Source organism: Sciurus vulgaris (genome assembly GCF_902686455.1).
Source record: "Sciurus vulgaris genome assembly, chromosome: 12".
In the NCBI taxonomy this organism is placed as follows: Eukaryota; Metazoa; Chordata; class Mammalia; order Rodentia; family Sciuridae; genus Sciurus; species Sciurus vulgaris.
This window is the reverse complement of record NC_136473.1, coordinates 104,759,730-104,784,091: the sequence shown is the minus strand read 5'-3', so window position 1 is coordinate 104,784,091 and position 24,362 is coordinate 104,759,730. Positions and strand designations below refer to the sequence as shown.

The following is a 24,362-nucleotide window of genomic DNA, read 5'->3' as shown; positions in this document are numbered from 1 at the left end:
GCAGCACAATACCTGAGCCTCTTGATTTCTGTTTGCCCAGGAGGGAAGCTAGAACTGTTGCATTTTAGAACGAATTGTTAAATAGGTTTGGGAATCTTAAAAAACATGCCATTTTCACTAGGAGTCAGTACAAGTTCAGTGGTAAATGTCATGTTTTACCCTCGTAGGCATTTATAGAAGGATTGTAATCCAAAAAGATACCAGGAGTTGTGGATTTGTAGAGCTGATCTTAGAGATTATCCAGATTAAATTCCTCATTTGTAAGTGAAAAAAGGAAGATCAGAGAGATTAACTCTTTGACCTAATGTGGCACAGCAGGTTTGTGACAGGCAGGATAGGAATAAACTCAGGACTCCTAGTCTGCATTCTTTCTAGCACATCAAGTTCTTCTTACATATTCTTTTTTGACAGGAGCAAGTATGGGCTGAGTGAAGAAGCACAATTAGGTAGATTTATAGTTGGTACAATAGCCATATTCCAAAAATGTTTACCAGATTTATGTCACTGTGAAGCAAGATCTATAAAGATACCCTTCAGGGTTCTGGCTCTGTCACTGTCATGTTTCATACTGTGACCGTTGAATTATAAAGAAGACATGCGCACACACAAAATAAAAACCTCTTACAAAATTTTCAGATGTCACAAAGCTGAGAGGAATAGCTAATACATTGGATGATAGAAGATTCAAAAGGCTTTTGACAGATTGGAACAATGAGATGAAACTAGTAAGATAAAATGTAATAGGGGTAGAAGAAAAGTGCTATAATTAAGTTAACAAAATCAGCTGTGTCAGTTCAAGATGGGGGGGGATGGTTGGACAGAGTTTCAGATGAATGTAAGTGTAACGTAGACCAACAGTGTCATGTGGCTGCCAAAACAAGTTCTTGCAATCTTGCTCTGATTTATGAACGTCATCAAATCCTGATCAAGGGTGGCAGATACTCTTTGCATTGACTGTATGCAGCCTTCAGACACCACATGAGCCTTTGGGGGACATCCCAGATCCAAACGGTGGCACTCGCCTTATTTTTCCCCCTGTTGGGTAAGTGCTCAGAGTCTGTAATCCCGCAGTGAGGGAGGAGCATGTGCTTAGGGAGACTGTCCTGGTCACTCTGTGATGACTTTGTCACGATGCGCTCTGCCTTGCTGTGACACTCACGGGGTGCTGCTTGTTACTCTTGGCCGTGCACTGTTAGTGGTGTGCCCTTACCACCTGTGGGCACCTTGGTTGTGGACGGTGTGGCGGACTTGAAGCTCTGTTCTCAGCCTCCACTTCATTGATATTTGACAGAAGCTTCTCTGCCTACCTTGGTCCTCTGCGGCTTTGGCTGGTGAGGAAACTCGTTACCCCTCCTGTGTCTTTCACCTTTAGAGGGTGTCCCTTGGCACAATTACGTGGCTCCCTCTTGGTGAAGCCTTCCGTTTCCATCATCCAATCCTCTTTGGAGGTCATTTTCTCTTGTAAAATGCAGATGTCTTTACTGATTCATTTTTTATCTTTTGTTTTCATGCAACTCTTTCCTGCCTTGGATCTACAGACATCCCAGCGGACTGGCTGGGGTAGATGGAGAGTGTTTTAAAGATAACCTCATTTTATACCCAGAATAACCGCTCCCTTTCCTACAACCAGACCCTGATACTAATTCTGTCCGTCCCAGGACTCCTCCTCACTTGTGGTAACTTTCCTTTTGGTGGCCTTGGTCGTGGCTTTTTAGAACACGACTTCCCTTGAGACCTCCCCAATCTATCAGAAATGTCTGCATTTGTCTAGACTTTAATTATGGACACAGTTCAAGTGCTTTCCCTGGGGGTCCTGGGCCCCATACCAGTCAAGGGATGCAGCTAGATCCTTATCTAAGTGTCTACAAACATTCCACTGCCGTTTCTCTTAATAGCCCGGTGCACACAGATGACCTCTGAACAGGAGGCGCCTAATTTCACATGCTGGCCTGTCTGAATCTAAGCCAGCATGCACTGCTACATACAACTTCAGGGTTCCAGGAAGTGGTCCTGTGCCATAGGGAGGGAGCTGAGACCCGGCGACCGTTCTATGCTTTAGGTCTTTGGACCCGGTTTCCTCCGTTGTACATGTGGGAGTTAGACTAGGTAAGCTCTAACAGCTCTTTCCGTTCTAACACTTTACGATTCTTGCTAGCTATTTGTGTCATCTTTCCACACTCTTTATTACCATGACTTTAATTGGATCTGGCATGAATTCCTCTGAGGGACAATATTTCCAAAACAGTTTGCTGCTGGAATGTCGATGACACTTTTCCAGGGTTGAGACATATGCATTTCTTCGTGTGACCTCTTGAGCCCAGGACAGAATTTCCCATCATAGTCTGCCTGGGATTGATCAAATGCTTCAGGGAGGCCCACCCGGGAGAGCTCCTTTGCAGCAGACTCTTGGCAGCAATCATTGCTCACCTTGTTCATAGGTAATGTGGAAGAGTGGGAGGAAATGAGTTGGCCTGAGATGTTCTTCAGTGCGTTCATTGCCCCTATACTAGACCCCTGGATTCAGCGAGCAATAAAAAACAAAGATCAGTAGGAGAAACTGGTACCCTCACTGAACAAGTGGTTAGAGTCCCCAAAGTGGTTCCATGGGATCAAATACACCATGTGTGTTGTGTGTGTGCATGTGTGTTTTAACATAGGTGGAAAGCCTAGGAATGTGTCACATGGTTCGGGACAACTGTGAAGGTGTCTGTGTTGCTATTTCTTAAGGGTAAATGAACACCCAGCAAGCAGTCTCAAATGGAAGATGATCAGTGTTGCCACAGAAACTAACAGACTGTAGCCCTCAGGAGGGAGCACTCTGCCTTCCTGTTTATAATAATCCACTGACCAGCAAGTGTGCTTGTTTCCCATCTCCATTCAGAGGAGGCAGCAGGCAGAGAAATAGTACAAAGTCACCTAAATGTTAGCCTTCTCCAGCATCCATTGTGCATGGCTCTGGTCACTCTAATGTGTACCCTGTCTTTGTCACACCTCCTTTGCCTCGGTTCGGGCCCTTCTCATTCCTAATCTGGATTAATGTTGTTGTCTCTTAATTCCAATAAGCTCAGTTCAATGGTTAAGGAGGAAATGGGACCTGATACAAGATCTGACATTCCCAGGTCCTCCTAGCACATCATAAAACTTCTCATTCTCCTGCAAGTGTAAGACTGACTGAAAAATAAGATCAACTAGAAATTGTCTAGCAGTCATAGGTCAGGAAGCTAGAAAAGGAGTAAAAACTCAGACACTGTTGGGCCTGAGAGTACCCAAGACTTGAAGAAAGTACCACAGAACCATGCTTGCTATAGTGTCTTGCGTTTCTGGGAAGTTCCCTAGGTTTGGAGAGAGGGTGTGGGGTTAACTGGGTCTAATCAGAGCGTGTGGCCACACTTCTTGCTAACATACTGCTTGCTTCTTTCCCTACCTATTTCTCAGCATGTTTCCTTGGCCCTGGGATTGAGCTGCGCAGGTCTGCCATACTCCTCTACATCAGAGGCACAAGCTTAGTTTTTCTACAGCTTAGTCTACTTCTTTAGCTCATCTTTTGCATTGCTGTGGAAGTGATTCTTTAATGCAGATCATATGGTGTACCTCACTCCATACCCTTCCATGGCTCCCACTGCCCTTAAGGGTCCATCCAAACTTCTTGGGATAGACAAGGCCTGCTGTGATCCAGCTCTTGCTCACCTCTTCTGCTTTTCATCTTGCCTTCTTCTTTCATGCATGCTGTCTCTTGGCCTTCTGTGCTTACACAGCTCATTCCAGCTCATACCAAGAGTCCCCTCCCCAGAAGCCGTTCCTCATCCCTCTTCCTACTCTCCATTATTCTAATCCATTCCTTACGCCTGTGAGTTCTAAGGAATCCTGAACGTGTGCCTCTCACAGTCTGCATCATTTTGCAGTGCAATCATTTTTCACCTGGTTGGAAGCTTCTTGGGGTCTAGACATCTCTTTCATTTTTATGTGTCTTACTTTAGCACTGAAACTGGCCTGAAGTATATGATTAATGGTCATGGGTGGGGTATGAAGTTAAAGGATTCCCTAACAAGGATGGTCTAAAGAAGATTTAAAATCTGAGTACAAAGCCTAATTAGGCAACCTCTAAAGTCCTTAGCTCTTAGATATCTGCTTTTATAATATATTGGGACCTTAAGAGATGAAATTCTCAGAAAGTAGCTGCTTCTACAGAACAACACACATTTTTATTATTTGGGTGTCAAATTGGATAATTTTGATATTTTTTAATGGTCAAATGCAGATGAATCCTATTTTCCTAAGGTTCTTCTAATTCAAACGTTTTATACTTAGATAATTCAGTTCCATTATCTTTGTTCAAACAAGTGGCTCATGTTTATTACCCTGTGAGTTCCCATGGAATCCGAGCCTGTTTCCATCATGCATTCTGCACACTCTATTGCAGCTGTCTCCTGTCTGTATCTCCCACGAGGAATCAGGTTGGGACTGAGAAGAATGAGGTGGAGCTAATCCCAGAAGTGGGCCAGATCTAAGGGCCGATGTCAAAGCGGGGCCAGGAGTCAGAAGCCCATTCAGCAGTGCGATCATGTCGTGGATGTACCATGCATCCTGACAAGGCAGAGCCATAAACCCAGGCGAAGGGTCTGAAATCACGGGAGAACAAACCCACCAAGTTAGGGCCAGGCAAGTCAGATGTCCTAAAGACTGGGTGGAGAGAGAGAGGAGGAGCTAAGAAGGGACTGGGTGTAAGGAGGCCAGGGAAGCAGAAGGGAGGGAGTCATGTAGGGGCACCTTGATTCTTAGCCATTGGTGTCGTCAGAGGATTCTCGATGTGCTTCGTATTGGCAGATATTAGCATCACTGCTAATTTAGTCTAGACCTAAGCATGGTTTTACATTTGATGGAGGCAATCTGAGGGCAGCAAAGGAGCAGACATTGACTAGTAGCGTATGGTGACATTGCTGGTTTGATGGTCTTTGTACTCTTCCTGAGTACAAAGCTTAAAAAAAAAAAGCTGGACAACCTCTAAAGTCCTCCTAGCCCTTAGATATTTTTCTCCTATTCAATGAATGGATTCCTTCAGAGCAGGGGCCACGCACTTCTATCCTCAGACTGCCCGTCACACTTAGCATACTACTTTACACATGGTTGGTAATTCAGTTGCATATAATGAATTAAAAGAGATAGAGATGATATTATGAATGCTTCCTGGATATAACTGAGAGGCTCCAGAAATTCCCCAAATGTTCATTTAAGCTGTGTGTGGATTTGGGTGTTCTCATGCCCATCACTGATTTTTTTTTTTCCTGGATGATTGAATGTTAATTGTAGTTTGTATGATCCTGGAGAACAAGTTTTGCTCTGGGAGATGCATTGAGATCTCTGATGAGACAAAGAAAAGTGAGTTTTTCCGGGACAAATTCCCTGTGGAGCATCTGCTTACTAAGTGAGGTGTGGCTCAATGGTTTAGTATCCCTAGGTTCAATACATGGTAGCAAAACAAAAAAAAAAAAAAAAAAATGTTGAGAACACTATTATCATTACCTATTTTTTCCATTTTTTCCTATTTATTTATTTTTAATTATTTTTAATTTTATTTGTTCTAATTTGTACATGACAGTAGAATGCATTTATACATTTTGATAGCTCATACATAAATGGAGTATAATCTCTCATTGTTTGATTATACATATTACAGGATCACATTGGTCATGAGGTGATAATGTCCCTTTCACTCCACTATCCTTCCTTCCCCCACATCCCTTCCCCTCCCTTTACTTCCCTCTACCTAATATAAAGTAACTCTTTTCTTCCCTATCTTCCCCCCTCATTGTGAATTTGCTTCTGCATATCAGAGAAAACATTCAGCCTTTGGTTTGGGGATTTGGCTTATTTCACTTAACATGATATTCTCTAACTCCATCCATTTAACAGCAAATGCCAGGATTTCATTCTTCTTAAAAATGAGTAACATCCCATCATTACATATACACATATATTTATTTACACACACACACCACATTTTCTTTATCCATTCATCTGTTGAAGGGCACCTAGGTTGGTTCCATAGTTTAGCTATTGTGAATTGAGCTGCTCTAAATATTGATGTGGTTGCGTCACTGTATATAAAAGGAGGAGTGGGATAACTGGGTCAAATGGTGGTTCCATTCTAAGCTTTCTGAGGAATCTCCACACTGCTTTCCATAATGGTTACACCAATTTGCATTCCCACCAGCAATGTATGAGTGTACCTTTTTCCCCACATCCTCGCCAACATTTATTGTTGCTTGTATTCTTGATAACTGCCATTCTGATTGGAGTGAGATGAAATCTTAAGAGTGGTTTTATTTGCATTTCTCTAATTGCTAGAGATGTTGAACATTTTTCCATATATTTGTTGATTGATTGTATTTCTTCTTCTGCGAAGTGTCTGTTCAGTTCCTTAGCCCATTTATTGATTGGGATATTTAGTTTTTTGATGTTAAATTTTGTGAGTTCTTAATATATCCTAGAGATTAATGCTTTATCTGAGGTGCATGAGGTAGAGATTTTCTCCCAATCTGAAGGCTCTCTCTTCACATAATTGATTGTTTCTTTTGCTGAAAAGAAACTTTTTAGTTTGAGCCCTTTATTTCTTCATGAAACATTTTGAAACTTATCGCCCCTACTGTTTTAAATTTTTATGTGCAAACCTTTATGTAAAATGCAATGAATTACAATGAAAGACAAATAGAAAATAACAATCATCACACTGCCACCAGCACCCTCATCAACATTGTAGTACAAGGGATACAGAAATAAAAACAGTGTCAGGCCAAGAGGAAGCCTCTAGGATTTGAAAGACCAACTGAACAAACCCATGGTGCTCATCCGCATGTGCAGGACCAGGGTTGTCGATTGCTTCTGCAGGGATACCCACTTTGGTCTGATTTCAGGGATGGTGAAAAACATTTCTGTCCTACAAAATAATCCTGCTAATGGCTTATAGTGGAAAGTGGACAAAACCACAGGAAACTAGTATTTACGTTCTCTGTGGGATATCCACCTGTCTTAAGGATCTGTGGATTTTGGGGACAATGTCAGAAATGAGATACAGGATTTCAAGGATCAGCAACTTTTCAACAATGAGGTTCCAAATCGGACCTCTGTTCTTTTGGTATCTAAGGGAGAAGCCACATCTAGGGGAAAACTGAGAGAAGATCATAGATACTTAGAAACCCTGCCATCAGAACTTCTGTTTGCACTCGTTCTATTGATTAGGGATTGATTATATGTGGGCACCATGCTGTGGGGGACAGTCATCAGGCATAGGATGGGGAGGTCGGGCTCTACCTTTGTCTTTGCCTCAATAAACTGTGTTTGGAGTTTTGGGCCTTCATAACCCTAGGGCTCAGTTTCTATATCTTTAAAGTAAAAGGTTGAATAAATGATCTCTCACTTTCTTCTTCCATAAAATGTTGTCGAGCTCCTGCTTCCTGCTTGGTACTTCACTAAGGTGTGATGGTATAAAACAGATACCACACAGACCCTGTCTTCAGATCACGCACAGACTAATAGGGCAGACAGGAGAGCAGACAAATGGATGTAATAAAGGAACACCAGCATCCAGTCCTGTGTCCTCTGAGTCTCTTTTAATTCCAATGTTCTATTATTTTGAATACCTCTCATGTGGCCTGGAAATAGTAAGTTATTAGCAAGGCAGTTTGACCTCCTTGCAGTTTTGTCAGGGTCCTGTCATACAGTGACCTTCCTGTTAACTAGTGAAAATCATTTCCCACAATTCTTCACTGCCTGTTTCACATTTTGGAAGGAACTTTCTAACCTAAAAAGAAATTATTTTGATGTATTTTAATTCACGTCATTATAGCACCACAGATTTACCAAGATATGACAATACAAATGACAATAATGATCATCACTAATGACAGTATTCATGTTAGTGCCATCCACTGAGGTCATCCTAGAATTTCCCAGGTAGATTTAGAAACTTCCTCTCCTGTCTTACCATCCCATTACCTATTTCTCCCTCTCTACTCTTTTATGCCTTCCCTCCTTTCTTCCCTGCAGTGTCATTATGGTTTTGTAATCTTGTCTCCTCCACTTGATGGTGAGCTCCTCCAGGGCCCAGGACTCTTGCCTCTGTTAGCTCCCTGGCACTGAGCGTGGTCTCTGGGCACAGAGTAGACGCTCAGTAAACGTTAGCTGAATAAAGAATGAATTTGATTATCTTAACTATAGTTCTCTAGACAATAGAAGCTTTAAATAATAGTTCCTCGTGAAGACCCAGCCACATTCTGCAGTTAGGTCCTCAGGCTTTATTGCTCCACTGGAGGCTGGGGAACTCTAAACATCTGTCTGTGTTTAAAGAAAGGGACTCCAGTGTGGTCGTGGTATAGATGTTCAGATCTGGCTATTTTTTCAGAAGTGTTTCTTTTTCTCTTTTGAAAGCACCCATTGTCCATGACCTGATCTACCCACCACACCTCAGTCCCCTCCTTTGCCCACACTTCCTTTGGCTTTCACATACGTGCATCATGAAGCACCATTTGGGGGCAGGATTTCATGGAGAGGCTGGACACCGGAACCACTTAGATGTCAAAAGGTCAAAGAAGGTCTCACAGTTTCTTTGGTTGCAAAGAGACTTGCAAAGAGAGCACAGCTATGTGAAGGACTCTGAAGACTGAATTTGACACCCAGGGATTACCAAGTGGAAGTTGGCAGGGGGAGGTGCTAGATGTGAACATTTGAAGGAAGAGTTTGAATTCAGAAGCAGCTCTAACCCAGTTGCCAAGTAACCAAATGTCCCTTTGGTTCCCTGATCTTATTCATGAAATTTGAATAAAAGCATACTTTTTGCTGGTGGGACACAAAGTTATTCTGTTAGAGTTGAGTTTTTAGTGTTTTGTGTTCTTTACCCCAAATGTTCCATGTGTTCTGAATAATCCTACCTTGTCCACAATCCACAGTAGTGAAGAAATATCAAGAAACATTAGCTTCAGACCTTCTCTAAGTTCCCCCCTCAGCCTGGGATGATGCCAGATTCCCCTTCTATTGTGGACACAGCAAGCCACTAATACCCACATTAATCTTGATTTTGTTGACTTCATACCATTCTGACAACATGTAACATTCCATATCTTGTTTAATTCCACAATAGAAGGACAGTTCTCACTGAGTCATTTATGTGCCATATTTCAACTGCAGAACATTTGTTTATACTTCTCATATGTATATAGTGCCACGGTGCCATTGACGTCCATGGTGAAGAAAGGCTATACTCTCAGGAGATCACAGAATGAAAGAATGAACTCTCACCATTTGGGAGGAAATTTGAACTCAGAGAAGTAAGCAGGCATATTTAAAATTCATCTTAAAGTACGAGGCAGTTGAGATTCACTGAAGTATGCAAAAGTATTTATTACAAGTCTTAGTGCATAATGCACTAGGTGCCGGGGATAAATTCTATGCCCTGGTGGAACTTTCAGTATTGAACCAGTGACTGTGGGTGTGAAGAGGGTCATGAAGAAGGATATGAAGAGAACATAAAGGAGCGGCAGGAGACAGGAACCCTAGAACTCCACTGTGGGGTCAGCGTGGCCCCCTTGTACAAGTAATAATAAACCGAGTTCTGAAGGGAGGGTAAGCCTTAGTTAAGGTAGCAGAAGGGCTCTTTGTAAGCAGTAAGATTGGAAGCTGAAGGGGAATGGTATGCTAGAGGACCTAAAGTGTAATTCAGCTGAAGCATAGGGAGTGAGAGTAGGTAGGTAGAATGATGGGCAGTATTCCTTTGAAGATAGGGAGGGATTTCTCAGTCATGGAAATGGCAAGAAAGGACTCTTAAAATGAAAGCAAGGTCAAGGGATTAATGAGCAGAGTGGGAAGGATAGGGACAGTTGATGGAAAGGAAATGGATTCATATGACTGGGGAATTTTAATGAGTATTTTCACTGTTCTGAGTATTGGGATAGGGTTTTGATACATCTTGAAGAATTGCTCTTAGAACTATGTGATTGGAATAGGTACTTCTCCTACTCATAGAAACTAGACAATAAACCCTCTCAGGGAAGAATCATCTTTTTGTTCACTATTGAAGCGCCTATATTTAACAAGTACCTGAAATAATGCTGGTTTTCAACAAATATCTGTTGAAGGATGAAGAAATACATGAACAAACAAGAGGTTGAATGATTATCTAAACAATTATCTTCATACACCTTTGTTTGGCTCCATTTGCTTTGTCATTCTCCTAGGGTTTCTTGGAGACCCTTGGAAGCTCTGTAGATCTCCTTTCTTTGCTAAGTTTTGTTCCAGAACTGATCTCATGGGCAGCCTTGAACTTTGTAGGTCTGTTTCCACCCTGACTTGAGTGCTTGAAACAGTATGAGTGGGGACATCCAATGATGGAATAATAAAAAGCTCTGTGGGTTAGGGGTTTAACTTAATAGTGAAGAGGTGGTTTGCCACCACAACTCTTTATAACTTTTCTAAATGTTATTTTCAAGAAAGACTTTGCTAATCCCATAAATCAGATTATAAAGATTATTGGTCTTTTAAGAAGACCCTAATGGTTTAACTCATTATGTTAGTGGGAACTAACATTTTTGGAGTAACTGAAGTGTTTTTGGAGTGTACCTATGTGGTTTATAGCTTCACTACTTTATTCCACTTTGATATTATAACTATTTTGTACAGACAAGGAAATTTTTGTTCTAAGGTAATTTACCCAAGGTGACAAACTAACAAATCATGAAGACAGGATACACACTTTATTCTTCAAGGGTATTTTTTCACTAGTGTTTCAGCAAACATTAGGTTTGGGACCTTAGACACTTTATTTATGAGACCTTAGTTTCTTTGTAGCTATAGAAAATGACAACTATGTTAGAACTAATTCTCATGACTATGGATTTAAATTTTATATCTGGGAATATAGTACTAAATTTAAAGTAATGGATCTATAGTGGTGTAATTTCAGGTGTTATAGCAGACTTATTAAAGTAATATACCTATGTAGAAGGGCCTTTTCATGCTGCTTAAATTTTATAAAGAAGTATATTAAATGCAAAAAATATGAATTAGGAGCTGGAAACCCAGAGCAATCCACTAAACTCTGTGTTTCAGGAGTGCTTCATAAAATTCGACCTGTCATTGTTGCTCCACCTCCTCAAAAAATTGTTGTGAGAATTAAGATCTAACATTTTTCAGAAGACTTTATAAAATATGTATGAAAATGCATGCTACCAGTCTTATGGCTAACTAAAAATTCATAAAAACAGGCCACCTTGATAGAAGGAATATTTGTTGAAATCAAGAGCTCAGTTCATAAAGATTTATCATGAACTCTCACTTTCCTCTTGGCTGGTTGGTCAAATTACTTGTTTGTCTCTTTGTTCACATCAGGGGTTATAATAAATGACCTTGATACCCTTTTTAGGCATGATGTATAGACAAATGAAAAACAAATTGGAAAACATCTTTGAGGAGGTTGTGTTATAAGATTATGATGAGTCTTTTCAGATTCTTCTTGCTATATACAACAGATGTGTCTGCAACATTAATGTTTTAAGGGCACTTTTCCACCCTTCTTTCATGATGGTGGGTGATGAATCTGATTCCTTTTCTCCAGTAGCTCAGAAGGAGAATTGGGATGGGAATACACAGGGGTACTGAGGTAACATCTAGAGAACAATTTGATCTTCCATCAAGCCCAGCAAATGGAGTAAAATGCATGAAACAAAGAAAGCAGAAAAAAATATACTTAATTTTAGTATAAGAATTACACAGGAGAGGAGGTTGGGACAAGACGAAATGCGTCTAGGAACTGAATGGTGAAGGGCCTTGACAGGGAGGGCAAGAAGTTTAAATTGGTTTTCGAAGGCACTGAGGAGCCTGGGAAGGGGCTAATTGCATTAGCATAATGTAATAATAGCATAATGTGCATAACAGAATGTCACTATGGTGAAGGGAGCGCAGCAGCAAGTGCTAAGTGCAACATATTCCTATAAAACTTTAATTTGGTGTCATTGTTGTGTAAAAAACTTATTATTTCTCTTCTTCCCTCTCTCTTTGGATAAACTTCCTCTCAGAGAATGATTCACAATATACTGCCATTGTGGAACTATGGTAACTTGAAAACATGGCCCTAGATTGGAAACCCTGTTGTAGATGAATTTTAATCCAATGACTGCCAAAGGAAATGATGTCTCCACACCTTTGCAATTCTGATAGGCCAAAGCGTATTTTCCCCAGGCTTCCTTTTACCCCAGGTTCATGGAAAACCCACAAGAACTGCAATGCAGGGTGTTTGAGAGGGGCTTGATCCAAACCCCAGACTTACTGCATCACCTGAATTCCACGTGTTGAGGAGCTCTTGTTCTAAGCAGGCAGACGCCTTCCCAGTTACATCTGTCCTGTGTGTGAATGCTGGCGCTCATCCTAGGGCTCTTTTTCTTTCCAGGGAGGAGATCCAGGCTGGAGGCACCTTGCTGAGGACATGAGCAAGGCCCCACCCTCCTCTCTCCTGTGGTGGCGAGCCCTTTAAAAGAATGTTGAGGTTTGGGGCCTCCACCCTGAGATACCCAACAGTAACTTCAAGGAGCTAATTAGTGAAGTACAGTAACAAGAATAAATCTCAATGAGCTTATTAAAAAATGGAACCACAATTTTGGCAAGGGCAAGAACCATTGTCTGGAACTTGTTTGTCGATTTGCAGAGTGTTACAGGCCTTTATATGTTTCCCTCCCTCTCCCCTTTCAGAACAGAGAGATTTAGCAACAAAAGATAGATTTTCAAAGCTTCACACAGCTGTGATTTACACTCCACTTTGGAGACTGTCCGGATGGCTTCTTATTGGGATTGTGAGGGGGACCAGCCAATCTCTGTTCTAATGGGCCTCCCGGGACTTCTGCTGTGGTGTGTGTGGAAAGTGGAAGAGCTCTGATCCAATCTCCATCTCTTGCAAAGTCTTCTTTGTAATTACTTTGGACTTTGTGAAACTCTCCTACCAAGAGCAAAAATTGGTTTCAAGTGCTGTAAGCCTTCTGTCCTAGACTCTATCACCAACAGCATGGAATTGCCACCAAATGGCCTTTGCTTCCTTTCTGCAATGAAGATAATGTTTTCAGAGCATCTATAGAATTTAAATACTTTGGGGGATTTCAGCAAATCCATGACCCTCAAGGTCTAACCTTCTCAGGAAGGGTAGGGCTGTAGAGGTGCAGTTCCTAACTGGCTAGTTCTGTACCCGTTTCCGATTAAGAAGGCTCAGGTTGGAGAGTGGAAATCACAGGCAAAAAAGTTACAAATCACATGTGAAAATACTACCTCAAAATGTTTGATGTTATCTACTAAAACCAAACACATGCCTTCCCTGGGACTGACTAGCAGTTACACTTCTAGGTGTGCACACAGCAGAATTGCAGGAAAGCAACATGCTCAGGAATGTTCCCAGCAATATTATTCATAATAGCCAAGTCCTGGAAATGAACTAATGCCCACTGACAGTGGAAAGGACAAATTGTGGTGTTTTCACACATAATATACAGCAATTGGAATAAATGATCTACAGCTAAATGCAATGGCATGGATGAATTTCAACAAATAATGTTGCACAAAAGAAGTCAAGCACAAAAGAATCCACATGGTATGACCCCATTTATATAAAGTACAGAAAAAGACTAAGCTAATTCATGGTGTTAGAAGTCAGGAAAGTTTTTGCTTTTGGAACGCACGCGCGCGCGCGCATGCTTGGTTACTAGAAGGGAGTATAAGGGGGGTCCTGCAGTGGCAATTAGACATGTTCATTTTGTGAAAATTCTTTAATCTCTATGCATATGCACTTTTTTGCAAATATATTAAAATCAAGTAAAGTGATTCTGTTAGGTGATTGCTTAGCTAAACTCCAGTCTTCAGGAGTCCCCTAGGAAAGGTATTGCTGTTGATTGCTAGACAGAGTGGAGTTGGTGGCTAGCTCACTGTAAACCTGTCAGCACAATTCAAATCACAACAAATGAACACAAAAGTAAAACTACAGGCTTAAAAATCTCCATTGATTGGTAACACCACCTCTCTCCACCCATGGGGGCTCTGAACCTTTTGCCTGTGTATAATTGGAGGGCTCCAGGTGGGCTCCCATGACTCAATGGGAAGAATGATGGCAGGCGTCTGCTCAAGACAGCATCCCAGGTAGACTGGTGGGGCCAAATGAGGGGGTCTGTCCTTTGCAGCAGGAGGTTTTCTGGCTGAATTTGGTGATCTCCATATATCTTCTTTGTCATCATCTTGGTGAAACCAGATTCTCATCTACTCTTGTTATAAAAAACACTTTCTCTGGAATTGTTACTCTGCACATTCATTTGAATTAAACTGAAAGGAGAAATAAGACAGAAAGCTTTCAGGGTTAGGTTTATCCCCATCTATGCTGAACAATAAGGAGTTCTTTCAACATACCAAACTTCTTATTGAACCACTTCAGTGTAGAATAAAATATTATTCCCACTTTAAGCTTCTTGGGGGGGAGTTAGACTTATGAATATTGAGGTCTGTTTATCAAGCAGAGCTCCTGTATTATACTTATTTCTCCATTCATTAGCAGATATTTGCTGAGTATTTGTAGTATTTATAGAGACTCGGGCAGGGGGTCAGCACACCGGACGACTTTTCCTCTTTCCATCAATGGATACCTGCATAAGCTTGTGTTTTCTCTATTACATCAGTGAAATTGGAAGAAAAACCACATTTTAAATGATAAAATATTAATAAAAAAGTGGTTCTAAGACACATAAACCAGAGTTTGATACCTGACTCAAATACTTAATAGTATAGGATCTTGGGCAAGTTCCTTACTTTTTCAAGCTTTGGTTAAGACAGGAATAATAGTTGTAACTACCTCATCGTTCTTTGGGTAAGGATTAAATGTGTTACAATGACAATTCCATCTGTTTTGAATTTGACTGGTAGCTGGATTTGAAAGAACCAGAGGCTTGTTTCTTAGGGTCCTTTCAGTGGACACTTACTATCCTCCTCCAGATCTCAGATTCCTCCATGGGTTCTTTCTGCTCTGTGGGCCTCCGGTGACTTACATTCCCTTACCCAGGGGACTGCCCTTGAGCTGCTTGGCTTACGTGTCACCTAGTCAATGGGTGACTTTGTGGAGTCACAGGCTTAAATCCTTCGTCAGAGGAGGGACCCATTCTGAGGTCGAAACTCACGTGCCCGCCTCCCTGTGAGATTAGGTGGGGGCTGGGACTTTGCCTGCTCACGCCCCTGCTTGAGCGCTACTGGTTCTCATCCCGCCTGTCTCATTTCCTCGCCAGTTTCTCTTGAGAACATTTCCTTAACAAATTACTTGCATACGAGCCCTCATTGCCAAGTCTGTTTCAGGGGGGACCTGACTTTTAAGTCAGTCCTTATGGTCACATACAAAATAAAGTAAAAATTGGGAGAGGAAGTAGTTGGATTTGGGATGAGAAAAAGACAGAGGTGTCAGAGGGAGGGGTGTGTGCAGATGGGGGTGGCTTCTTGCTCTCCTATAAAGCAGTTCCCAAACGGGCTCAAGGTGTTACAAAAAATATTCTGACACTGTCCAAAACTGTCTTTTTCAGCAATTATTGGGTTACCTATCATGAGTCAGACACTACAAATAAGCTTTGTCTGAGTAGCTAACCCACAGAAACTGTGAAATATTAAGTATTGTTTGAAGACATTAAGTTTGGAGGTGATCATTACATGGCAATATGTACTCGATAGAAACAGTAAGGAGGCCCGTTTGGAAGGAGCAAAGTGGTCCGGGGGCATGAACTTCACCCATGAAGATGCTGACTGGTGGGTCTGATTCTTAAGGTCGAGGTCTGGGCAGCTGCATGACTTTAAACAATCTCCAGGTGACACTGTCACGCAGCCATGCTTGCACACCACTGAGGAGAGGAATTCACTCAAGGCACAGTGTCAACACCAAAAGTGAGGCTCACTGTGTCCCAGCCAGATGCCTGTCTTCAAGGCAAAGGCATGGAGGTGACCAGGGTACATCCACATCACAAATTAGAAAATCGTACTAAAGGCTTAACTGATGTTTAGAAGATGACTTTGTAATAGTCCCACTAAATGTGGAGAGCCCAAGAATTTGAAGTTTTTTTTGTTTTGTTTTGTTTTTTTAATAAGGAAACTTCCTTATTAAAATACAATCTACAGGAAATAAAATACTTCCCTTCCTTTTTAATATCAATATGCAATATTTGTACGTATTTGTGGAGTATAGTACAGTAGTTCAATATATGTATGAGATGTGTAGCAATCAAATCAGGATCATAAGTCAAAACAAAGTAGGACACAGCAAGAGCCCTGCCTCGTTTCCCATTTCCTTCTTGTTCTTGCCGCCACCTTCTTTGTAGCGAAGGCTTCTCTTGGTTGGGAATTTTGATGAAGTTTCCTGTACCAATTTCCTGACCACACTGCAAGGTCGCCCTGTTCCTAGATCTCGTCATTGTTTTTCCAACTTTCCTTCATCAGAACCTAGTCAACATCCATTATTTTCCTGGAGCTGGCTAGCAGCTTCCTTTGACTGTGGTCAGGGTCTTTAATGAATTCTTTAAATAAAGCACCCTTTCCCACTTTGAAATTCAAGGAATTTTTGTGAGTGTCAATGAAGAGTTTTTAAGAAAGGAGAAAGGATTCCCCTGAAGGGTATCATAAGACTTAATAGATACTACTAATAATGTCATTATAATAGCAATGGTTATACTAATATTAACTGACATTTACTGAGAACCATTAAGAATTGCTTTTCTTTATGAATTTGCCACCGTCTCTCTAATTTGGAGGCATCCCCTGCCCAATTATATTTCTGGAATAGTCTTTAAACATTCTCATCCTTAATCCTGCTAATTTTTATTCATATTTCCAGTTTCATAAAAAACATCACGACCTCTGGGAAGCCTTCCCTGACACCAGAAACTAGATCATCTAGCATTCTCTTCTCCATACATTATGCCCACTGTAGTTCAGTGTTCCTGCTTTTCAATTCTCTCCCCTGCAAGATTCTGACATCTTGGTAGGGGAGGCCTTGACTAGTTTGGTTCCTCAGCATCAACCAGCTGGCCTGGCAAACAGTAGTTGATTGAATAATATCTGGTAAAACAATGGGTTCCTTTTAGTGCAGTTGACAAGCATTGGGTCTTTACATACTTACCTGTTAAAATCTTATGACAATTCTACAAAGTATATGTTAGTTCCTATTGGCAGGAAAAAAAGACGACCAAAAAAACCTGTAGCTCCAAATGATTAAATGAGTCAAGTTCTCATAGCCAAGAAGTGTCAGAGTTTGGATGGGAACCAGATGTGTTAGACTCTAAAACTCCTAAACATGACACGAGGTTTCCCTTGTAGGAGGTGTTGGGACATTGGGGAAAGTGGTAGAATTGAACAGATTTTATAGCCATGTGATAGAGGAATCCTGACCCCTGCCTCTTAGCTCAATGTCTTGGCTTATTAAATTCCAACGTAACAGGTCCAATGCAGTCATTGCTTTCTCTTTTTCTTTTCATTCAAGATGTAACCTCATGGAACTTAGCTCCAACCACTATTGCTGGCTGGTTTTCTTTTATTTGTTCCCTTAATCACATCCAATAAATGTTTGACTAGTGCCCACTTTGGAATGGTGCTTGACAGGAACTGAGGTCACAGAGATGAAGAGCCACCCTGACCTCAATGAGTTTTCATTCTGGTAGAAGGAGTCAGAGGGGCATAAACAAGTATAACAGATTGTTACAATTTGATTGTTTATCCTTGGTAAGTTTTTCTTACTCTGCATCTGTTCTTTCAACTGGAAATAGTATTTCAGGGGTTTTTTGTTTTGTTTTGTTTTTTTGATGAAACTTCTCCTTTCTGCCTGGTTCATGTTGTCAGATAGGGCTGATCCAGAGGTGGACAGGCAAAGACACAGGCCTGTCCAACTGGGGCCTTCTGTACTCTGGTCACGTCAGTTCTTTCAGGAAGGGTTTATTTTGGGATAGGACAAGATAGACCTGAGGACTCCACCTGCAACTCTGATGAAGCTTCCGGGGAGGAAGCAGCTTCTTTCTTCTTAGGTTGCCAGAAAAGTAAGATACACCTGGAAACGGACCCTCCGAGAAAATCAGTGTGCATGGAAGCCAACCCCGAGGAAGGCAGAGAAGAGAGGTGGAGGAGAAGACAGATTCTGGATGATGCTGCCTGAGTGCTTCTTCATTCTTATTATATTTTACCTAAATCACTTTAAGTTTCATTTTTATTAAATATGAAGAGATAGAAGGGTAAGAGAGGGAGGAATGTTCTGGAGGAGGAAGAAGAACAAATGGCTGTGTGACCTTTCAAGATCGCAGAGCTGAAGAAGTGACCCAGAGCTATTTCAACAATTTTTAGAAATTAAGAAATGCCCATGAACTGCTGAGCCAAATTTGAAAAGGAAGAGGAAATGGGAATTCACTGTAGCAGATACTGAAACTTACTACAAACATATATAGTAGCAAAAACTAATGCTTTATGAGTAGAAGAACAGGAAAATAAATCCACATGACCATATAAAGAATCAAAAGTAGACCCACGTTTATTTGGAGAATTAGTACGTGAGAAGTGTGATTCCACGAATAGGTATGTAAGTAGGTCATTTAATATACAGTGTTCGGGCATCAGGGAACTATATGGGGAAAGTCAAGTCAGATTCCTATAGGACATTAATTAATCTTCCAGAAGGATCAAACGTGCATGGAACCATAAAGATAATGAAGGAGAACATCTTTGTGAGTTAGGAGGGAGGGAGGCCTTCGTGAATAAGACCACCAAACACAATTCACAAAGCAAACCGCTCACACATCTAATTACAACCAAATTAGAGGATTTCTTTTCAATGGAACTACCATAGATCAAGTTAGTAGACTGGCTACTTTGGGAGAATATTTTTGCATTAATCAAAAGAACAAAAAGGGATTGCTATTTAGATCAGAAAAGTAATTGTTACAGTTCAGCAACGGAGACTGGCAAACTCAATAGGAAATGGACAAAGAATAGGAATAGGCAATTCACACAGGGGAGATCTGAATGGTCAACAAGTAAATTTGCAAACAAATTCATTCAAACTCAGAAATCAGACATATGAAAATGACAATAACAATGAAATACTATTTTTTCACTCTCCAACACGGCAAAGTAGAAATATCAGTGAGAACCGGGGGATGCTAGAACTTTTGCATGCTGCTAGTGAAATATACCTTAGTGCAGCTTTTTCGGAGAATAACCTGGCAGTGTCTGCTGAAGTGATGCCTGTGGGTAGATCCTATGTATGAGCCAGGACCCCCAGGCCGGAGTACATACCCCAGAGTATTTCCCGCATTATCAGAGGGCATGCTCAAGGGGACTCACAAGAGTATTGTTTGTGGAGGCAGAGAGTTGGAAGCAGAGAGCTAGAGGCATGAACACATAGAACAAATAAAAGAAGTAAATAGAATATGAAATTTTCAGCCTAATGCCATTTAAGTAAATTTAAAACATGAACATACACCATACTACTATTTATTTGTCAAAGGTAACCCCCACCCAACACACACATACATCACTTCTGACACATTAGTTTGGGTGTCTTTAGAGTAAAGGAAGGTGTATGAAGAGAGAAGGCATGCGGGAAATAGGAGTGGGGTCGGGTATGAAAAGGGACTAATAAATACAAAACCCCTGTAGGGAATGACAATGATAGCTTATTATGAACTGAAGAGTATAATCAATTCAACTGTTTATTTTAGGTAAAAAATAAAATTATCATTGAGATAAAAATTTTAAAGTGCCTCAGGTAAGCAGATGGTCAGCATTATGTCATAGAAGCTGTAATCTCATCTTATCTGGAAGCAACACCATGTGATCTGGCCCACCTCCACCTGACACGAAGAAGATGTCACACTCGCCAACTACCTCTCTGTTGTAATCAGGGTGAAGTTAAATCCTGTTTATAAATCATTCTCCATGTTTTGCAAAGTAAAGCAATGAAAGTTGGTATTTTTGCATCTGAGATTAGAAAGCAATTTCTATCTTTTAAAAAGCAAACAAGTTGTCGGAAATCAGTATATTTATTTTCTAAAATTGTCAGCCTGAAATCGGTGCTTCTGTCTTTGTAATAATCCTCAGTTTGGGGTTTCCTCAAATGTCCAGTGGTAAGCAAGGGTTGGCTGGCCTTGTGTTAAGTTGTACTGTGCTTTCTTCCAGGTATGATCTAAGAGTCACAAGTCAGGAGGACTATTAGATTATAAACAATAGCTAAGACCCCTTTCTGGCTTTTGTACCTCTGGACCCAATTAAGCATATTCTCAGAGGGCACATAAAGCTTTTCTCTCTGCATGATGCAAATCCAAAGATACCACCCCTTCTCAGCCATGGCATAGTTTCTACAAGCACATAAGCAGCATGAAGTTCAAAGATCAGGCAGCTATTAAAAGCAGATCCTAAAGAGGTGTTCAGGGAGGACAAGCCTAAGTTTTCTTATTCTCCACTGTATCCGCATGCCTGCTTTCATACCTGGTATGTAGTAGGTACTCAACAAATATTTATGGGATGAGTGAATGTACATACACACACAGGGCATACCTACTTGTCTGTGGCCTGCAATTAATTGGGACAATTCACTTTTTATTTTGCTTCTGCATTTTTAATTTTTAAATTTATATATATATAAATATGTATATTATATTTATATATATAAATATATATTAAAATATATATATATAAATATAAATATATATGTATATGGAGAGAGAGAGAGAGAGAGAGAGAGAGAGAGAGAGTGTGTGTGTGTGTGTGTGTGTGTGTGTGTGGTGTTGGGGATCAAAGCCAGTACCTTGCACATGTTAGGCACGTGCTCTTCCACTGAGCTACACCCACGGCCCTCTCCCTCTTAGAAATAGCCAAACAATCTTCTCTCCTCTTGAGGTATTGACATCATATATGAATCGTATATGACTTGCAAGAGCGGAGGAGAAGAATAACAGAAATGATAGAAGGGCACTCACAAAAGAGAGGCTTATGATCCAACAGGGCAAACACAGAAGAGGAAGACACTGGAATAACATTGTCTGAAAACTTAGAAGAATGAGACAGGGTGGATCTGCAGGCAGTGGGGAACTGCCACCCAAGTAGCTGACAGGAAGCCCTGGGCCTCCCAGCACAGCTTGGGGCTCTCGGGGGTGGTGGGGGTTGTTGGGAGAGCTGGCCCCAGGGAAGAGTCTTCAGGAAGTTCTGCTGGGGGAAGCAGAATGTGTGCATTGGCGAAGGCCTCCCTGTGCTAAGCAGCTGCAAATGGGAACTGGGCCCTCGTGTGCCAGAAGAGGCCAGCACTTCCCGGGGTCCCGCTGAGCTTCTGCAGACGCAGCCTCTAAGGAGTGGAAAACTCCATTCCAGACCCAAGGAGGTCGAGAGGATGCCCGCATACGTGAACAGGAAAATTGTGGCAAAAAAGCCAATAATACAATGATGGAAATCCTCAGCTTTGCGTCCAGGGAAAGCTTGGTTTAGCAATCACTGAGTGAGTGGAACCAGCTCAACCAACGTCAGCAATTTGAAGACATCTGGTCTTTATTTTTGGACTTTTGTACACTGAGGAGGATTATGGTTATGTGATGTAGAGGCCATTTGGTTTTGTCAATCTACAGAATTTCTTATAATAGGAATCCCTCACACTTAGAGTAGAACCTTGCTCTTAAAAGTCTCCTTGAGATTTTCAGATATTAACTCCTTGTCCCCCAGAGTGACTTTCTGACCTCAAAAGAGGTGTCTTGGTAGAGAAATTGAGTCATAGAGGAGGTATTTATTTTACCAAAGGGTAATCTAATAGTTGGTGGAACCCTCAGAGCTTCAATGTCCTGTGACTGCCAAAAGGAATTCTTTTGTCCCGCTAACCTCCTTGACCTTCATTTCTTCCCGCTCTGCTTGGCCTTCTGGTTTGTCTTTAAGCATCCCCTAGCCGATGCTGATCTAGGAAAAATCCTTCATGTGGTCAAGTCATTGGAGATTCATGTTTATTTTCCACCCACCCTTCATGTTGCTGGGCTAAGGACCTTGTACCTCTACACCTGAGGGTGTCTCCCAAGGTCCCTCACTGATTTTCACCCTCTTGCCTCCCTTATCTCGCCCTTCCCTGCTTCCGCCATTAATACCTATGTTGGATTCCACTGCCCAGGGCAAATCACTTGCAGCAAAGCAGTTAATAGCCTAAAAATGGCTCAGGGGCTTCCTCCTGTCAGTGAACAGTTGCATTTTCTTTAGGAATTTCAACTTCAAAGAAGTCAACTGAGGATTCCTGCACCTTGGCAGTCTCTCCTGTGATTTTCTCCCTACCTGTCTGCTCACTGAGTCCAGCCTTTAGCCTCAGACACCTTATCACAGGTTGTCGCTCTTGAAAACTGATGGGCTTATCTCTCTCATTCTAGCGCCTTTCAGTTTACACATAAACTGTTTTCCAATCTATTCTAGGAGCAAAGGGCACAAGAAAAGGCAGGTAACAAGAAAAGGAAAGAATTGTGATTGAGTCAAGGACCAGGTCTCTGCGCTGAGGTACTTTGTCTGTGGAAAGGCCCACTGGGCTCTGGTGATGTTGTTGTCCATTAAAAAAATCCATAGGCTTTTAAAAAATGCATTTCACCTTAATATAGCAGGAATGGGCACTTCGCTGTGCAATGCCCAAGGATTTATGGCTGGCTGGGGTTAATCGTTGCAGGGGTTTTGTTTTTTCTGTGCTTCATGAATCCAGGGAAATGCCTGTGCGGAGGTGCCGATTCGCCCTTGTGTGACTGTGGGCTGCAGAGGCACCCCTACCCCACCCAGCTCCAAGCGGTGGCTGAGGTTGGGGCATGCCAGCTCTCAGCAACCCTTCAGGCTCTGTCTGGACCACCATGTCCCTCAGGCCTGGCTGGGTGAGTGACCCCACAAAGAGCACGATGAAGTCTAGATTAGTTTTGGCAGCTCATTTTCTTAGGCGCTGGATTTCTTGATATGACTCTATGGCTTTCCCTTTCCCCACCCTCTCCCCAAGTTTGGAAAGACAAAATTGGCTGTGTCTGAGAAGGAGAAGGGTGAGTGCAATCCTCCTCATGCAGTGGATGACAGAAGAGACTGCTTGACTAAGGGGGCAAAATGGGAAACGAGACCTTTCCTCTCAGCAGCACAACATGCTTTCTGACTGATCAGAATTTATCATGAGAGGGTGTTAATCAGCTTCTTATATCAAACACCTCAGTTGATCCACTTGTGGAGAAAAGGTTTATTCTGGCTCTCAGTTTTGGAGGGTCCTGTCCACAGTGGGTTGGTCCTGTTGCTTCCAGGTCTGAGGCGAGGTGGTGCAACATGGTGGGAGTGTGTGGTGGAACAGAGCTGCTCACCTCATGTCTGTGAAATGCAAGAGAAGGGAAGAACTTGGGGTTCCACAGTCTCTTTCAAGGGAACACCCAAAAACCTCCCATGAAGCTCTACATCTTACTTTCCACTACCTGCCAATAGCGCCAAGGTGGGGACTAAGACTTTAACACACGGGCCTTTGTGAGACATTCGAGATCAAACTATAGCAGAAGGAAAATCATAACTTCAAATGGAGGCAAGAGTGTTTATAAAGTATTCTCCTGTACCTTTCCACCTTCCTTCCTTCCGTAAACATCAGTCGGGCACTTACTTATTAGGGTACCAGTGTAGATCTCAGAAACACACTATGAACAAGAGTGCCAAGGCCTTGCCTTCAGTTTTTTTTTTTTTAAATATTTTTGTGTGTGTGCATTTGAGGCATGTATATTAGAGGGCCAGATACGAATAAATATTGAATTTTTTTTATTCTCCTGTGGCTCAAGCCCATACTTACTTCACAAATAAGAGGTCAAAAACATTGGAGTAGTAACTTTTCAGAGGAGCCAGTTTCATTCATTCATCTATCAAGTGATTTCATGAACCTTTGCCTATCTTAGATAATCTGTAAGTCTTTTGAGATATAAAGATGATTGGGATATGAGTCTTGCATGCCAGGGCTCACAGAATAACGGGGAAGGAAACACATATAGACCAACATATTCCAATCTGAGTCTTGCCGGAATGGGACCTTTGCTTGCAAAATACGGACTTGGAAGAAGAGTCTTCCTGAAGGAATCAGAGAAGTAAGACAGAGCTGGCTTGGGACACAAGTGAACGTCTGCTGCATAGAATGCGCTGCAGAACACTTGTGGACTCAGTTCTTCAAGGTGTGACTTATGACCTGGTTTAAAAGTGTTCTCAGGCCACTAGAAACCTTATATTCAAATAAAGCAAGAACACACAAGCAAACAAGCGAAACAAATTTCTCATTCCAAATGAAAATAGCAGTTGTTTGTTCCACTCTTGGCCAGCCTTCTAGC

General features: G+C 41.7%; 1 protein-coding gene across 1 annotated transcript in view; it reads left to right on the top strand.

Annotated features, from left to right (window-relative positions):
• The window catches only part of PAPPA2 (pappalysin 2), a 515,818-nt gene that overhangs the window by 155,268 nt on the left and 336,188 nt on the right, over positions 1 to 24,362 (top strand). The gene's annotated exons all lie outside the window — the stretch shown is intronic.